This window comes from Muscardinus avellanarius, assembly GCF_963383645.1.
Source record: "Muscardinus avellanarius genome assembly, chromosome: 14".
NCBI classification, from domain to species: Eukaryota; Metazoa; Chordata; class Mammalia; order Rodentia; family Gliridae; genus Muscardinus; species Muscardinus avellanarius.
The window spans coordinates 26,352,886-26,357,732 of record NC_137800.1 but is presented as its reverse complement, the minus strand read 5'-3'; positions in this window follow the sequence as shown (position 1 = coordinate 26,357,732).

Sequence of the window (4,847 nt, the reverse complement as noted above, 5' to 3'; positions counted from 1 at the left end):
CCAGGCTTGGTGGCACACGCTTGTAATCCCAGGATTCGGGAGCGGAGATCAGAGGATCACAGTTCGTGGACAGCCTCAGCTACTTAGTGAGGCCCTTTGTAACTCAGTGAGAGTTTAAAAAATTAAAAGACTAAAAAATAGGACCGGGGGTGTAGCTTGGAGGTAGAATGCCCCTGGGTTCCATCCCCAGTACCGCAAAAAGAAAAAAGAAAAAAAAATAGCAGCCCTTGAGCTATAGGTATCCTAATTTTTCCACATTACATATGTAAAAATCAAAACTTAGAGTAAGTAGTTAGTAAACTCCTCCAAGGTCCTATAAAAAATAACTAATGGATTCGGGATTCAAACTAAGGTCTATCTGATTTCAAAGCCACACCATTATGTTCCCTCCCTGACTTGTTTTACAACTTACTCAGTGGATGCCATGTATTTCTAAAGGTTTTATCACTTTTCCAAGTTACTATAATATACATCTATTTTACCTTGAGGAATATTGGGAGTGGGGTTGGAACAGTACAGATACCCTTTCCTTTCTCCAAATGCTAACGTTAGGATATTAATCTTTCTAGTAGCTTATCATACTGTATTTTTATCCAGTAACAAGAATGACTTTAAATAGAAAAGAAGGTCCCAAAGCATTGTTTAAAGGGGAAGAATGGAAAATGAGGTATAATCTTGCAGGGTTTTTTTTTTTTTTTTTTTTTTTTTTTTTTTTTTTTGTCTGAACTACGTATCTGTAAACTGACACCCTCCATCCTCCTGATTTTTTTTTTTTTTTTAAAGAACCAGCAGCTGGTTCTTTACCTCCTTCTACCTGCTGGATGCTTTCTGAATCACATTGTGCAGTGTTCAATTTAAGTGATCCTCATTAAAGTCCAGAGCCTAGGGAAATCACCCTGATTTTTTGTTCCCTAGCAACTGCTCTAAGAGTAACAACAGCTGCTTAACCATATGCCACTAGAAAGATGCTCTAGGGGAAATACATAGGAATTGCTATTGAATGCCTTAAATCTTGAGACTTCATGCACCATATTTACCCTGTTTGATTATACCTTTGGTGGTACAAAAGTAAAAGAGAAAAAATAATTATTTAAAATGATAACAGATACTCTAGATGAAACCAGCAAGCAATGTGATTTCTAGATTTTTTTTGATAAGTTAAACAAAGAAATAGGCATAACGAAACTAAAATACCTTTCCTTGTTATTAGGAGTCTTAAAATGTTACATTTTGGTGAAAATTAAGTATGCTTATTTTGTAATGTGACATGGCATATTTAAACATTAAGTAAATTTAATATAAATTTCTGTTGACCTTTGTATTTTTTTGCTAATATTTTTACTCTCTCAGAAGTTTTGCTTTCTCCAGAATGTCATATAATTGCACTCACATCTTCAGATAGACTTCTTTCACTTAGTAATATGCATTTACATTTCCTCTGTGACTTTTCATGGCTTTATAGCCCCTGCCTCTCTCCCTTCCTTCCTTTCTTGATAGCTCATTTCTTTTTAGCACTAAGTGATATTTTGTTGTATAGATGTGCCATAGTTTATGTATTCACATACTTAAGCACATCTTGGTTGCCTATAAGTTTTGGCAATTGTGAATAAAGCTACTATAAAATTAATGGGCGGGTTTGTTTGGTTTTTCTTTTTTGTTTTGTTTATTGCGGTACAGGGGATGGAACGCAGGGGCACTGTACCTCCGAGCTACACCCCCAGCCCTATTTTTTAGACTTTTTAAAATTTTTGAAACAGGGTCTCACTGAGTTGTAAAAGGGCCTTGCTAAGTAGCTGAGGCTGTTCACAAACCACAATCCTCCGGTCTCCGCCTCCTGAATGCTGGGATTACAAGTGTACGCTACCACGCCCAGCCTTCATGGGCAGGTTGTCATATGGTCATAGTTTTCAGTTTATTTAGGTAAATACCAAGAAGTGTGAATACTGGATCATATGATAAAAATATGTTTTATTTTGCAAGAAGTTGCCTTCCAAAGCGGCTGCATCATTTTGCACTTCTACATCCTCACCAACATTTGATATTATCAGTGTCTCGAATATACCATTCTAACAGTTGTGTAGTGGTGTCTCGTATTTCAATTCACAATTCCCTAGTGAAATATTATATTAAACATCTTTCCATATGCTTATTTTCCATTTGCATATCCTGTTTGGTGAGACATCTATTAAGAGCTTTTTTTTCTAATAAAAAGAACACAAAAATTATTCATGCCTAAGATTTAACAGTATTAAACTTCCTACTAAAATCTTTGCCTGTCTTTTAAATGGGCTGTTGTCTTGTTGAGTCTTAAGAGTTCCTTGCATATTTTGGATACCAGTCCCTTATTATATATGTATTTTTGCAAATATTTTCTTCCGGTCTGTGGTGTGTCTTTTCATTTTATTAATATGTATTTTTAAGAATTAAATTTTTAAAGCTCAATTATTAATTGAAGAACTAATACCATTATTGTGGTAGGGAAAGAAAGGTTATCTTTTGAGCAACAATATATTTTCCAACATTTTAAATAATTAATATATTTCTTTTCTTTGAGCCCTCACACAGGTGCTCGCGCTCTCTCTCTCTCTCTCTCTCTCTCTCTCTCTCTCTCTCTCTCTCTCTCTGTCTCTCTAACACACACACACACACACACACACACACTCACCACTCTAGCTTAAGCTACTGGAATTTCAAGCAGTTCAATGTAAGGAGGAGTTAAAGATTATTCTGGACTATATTTTTCTGACTCCTTGAAAATATTTTACTGATAATTTTATATTGATTTCATACTGGTTACATTTTGGATTAAGCAAAAAATATGCTAATAAAATCAATTTGACTTTTTGAAAAGTTTGAAATATGATTACTAGCAAATTTAAGATTACACAGGAAGCTCACTGTGTGTCTGAAGGAGGCTTTCTTCCTAGGGAAGGAGTACCTTGCTAATTTTTTCTCTTTTGACCAAGTAACCTAATATAATAGTCAAGTATCCAGTTAATAGCCCATAATCTACAGGTCGATCAGTTCTTTTTGCTTTTTAGAGCATATTATGGCCTGCATTTGCCTCTGCTTCCTTACGGTAACATTTATCACTTATACCACAAAATGTATTTTTGAGTTGGATGTTGTCAGTTTTCTATGTATTTTATGCATTTATTTTTACACAGTAATTATGTGTCGTAGTAAGTTTCAAAGTACTGCATACAAACATAGGGCACTTGGTGTGGTTCCCTCCAGATCCCACCCTGCAGCCTGCCCTCCCCCTCCTCGTGCATGAGTGAGGTTGGTATGACGCCTTCATATATGGACATAGCTGTATTTGAACTCGTCCCTTCCTCGGCTGGCTCTCCTTCCCCCTTCCTCCTCTCCCTCCTCTATTCCACTGGTCTATTCATGCATCTAAAGTCCATTCTATGTCCTATCTTCTCTCTAGCTTCCCATATGATAGAAAACATATGACCCTTGCCTTTCTGCCACTGGCTGGTCTGACTTAGCATTATCTTCTCTAGATCCATCCATTTTCCTTAAAATTATGTGTTCTTCTTGATGGCTGAGTAAAATTCCATTGTGTGTATATACCACCTGGTGGCTTTGACATTCTTTGAAGTGCTACTCAATTTTCAAGTTATTCTTAAATACTTTCAAAATTTGTGGTCACCAGTGTTGGGGTTTTTGTTTGTTTCATCTTTCTGTCCCCTCTTTTTCTTTCCTTTTTGTTTAAATTTAAACAAAACCCTATTTTAAGTTCAGGTCATACTACGAAAGATATTTGAGTCTCCTAATGATTCTTTTGTGAATACCAGTATTTTTTACGATTTTGAAACACACACACAAATACTTGTAGTCAACTTAGGTTAATAAAATGAGAATATTTTATTTAAAATAGATAACATAAAAGTAATTATTTGTATTAGCTAAAATTTTTTCCTGATTTGGTTTTTCTCAGTTTATTTGCTCAGGAAAAACTAATTAATTTAAAGCTAAAACAAAATAAGTCTAGGCCAGTCGTTCTCTGAGTATTTGTAAACAAGTAGGTCCAATATATGGTACAAATAAATGTGGCGTTGCTGTGATGGCAGATGAAATGGAGGTGCGGGAACTGGAGTGCTCCGTGCACCTTTTCCCAGATGCCTCAGAGAGATCCATAGGGCTGTGTGGAGAAGAACTAGAAAAGTAGCCTAAATTATGATTCCTAATTTAAAGCAACAACAAAACCAAGCAGTCAGGTATTACTGAACTATTTATAATGGAGTTCTAGGTGTCTAATTTATAAGGTTTCTGAATTAGACTTCAGGGCCTATGTTACATTTTATTACAGTCTACAGCATAAGTGTAGACTGGCAAGAATTAAACTAAAAGCCTGTTTCACAGCTGTTATGCATCTGGGAGTTTGGTTAAAAGGGGCTAGCTTAGCTTAGCCTGAATTGTGATAAAAAGCAGGGTCTGGAGGCCTTTTAACTAAAGTCTTATGCTCTGATCAGAGCTGTATTTAATACTGGCCCATAAGTCCACATAATTATAATTTGTAAGAGTCTTTAGGACATCAGTAACTTTTAAATCTTACCACGTGAAAAATGATTATGTCACCTGTGGATTTTAAAAGTAGTTAGCAAGCTGGGATGAAGGTGATGATCAGACCAAATATTTCTGAACCCTTTTCTAGCCAAGTGTTGCACTTAAAACATTCCATCTATTCTTTGCAATATGCTACTGGTTTTACCAGGCTTTAATGAGGAATTTTAATTCTGATAAATGAATGCTTCATGTCAAATTTGTTATACCACTGGGAAAGGCGGTTTACATCTTTAATGATTTGCTTATTACATTCTGGCTTTCTCTCAGGCTTG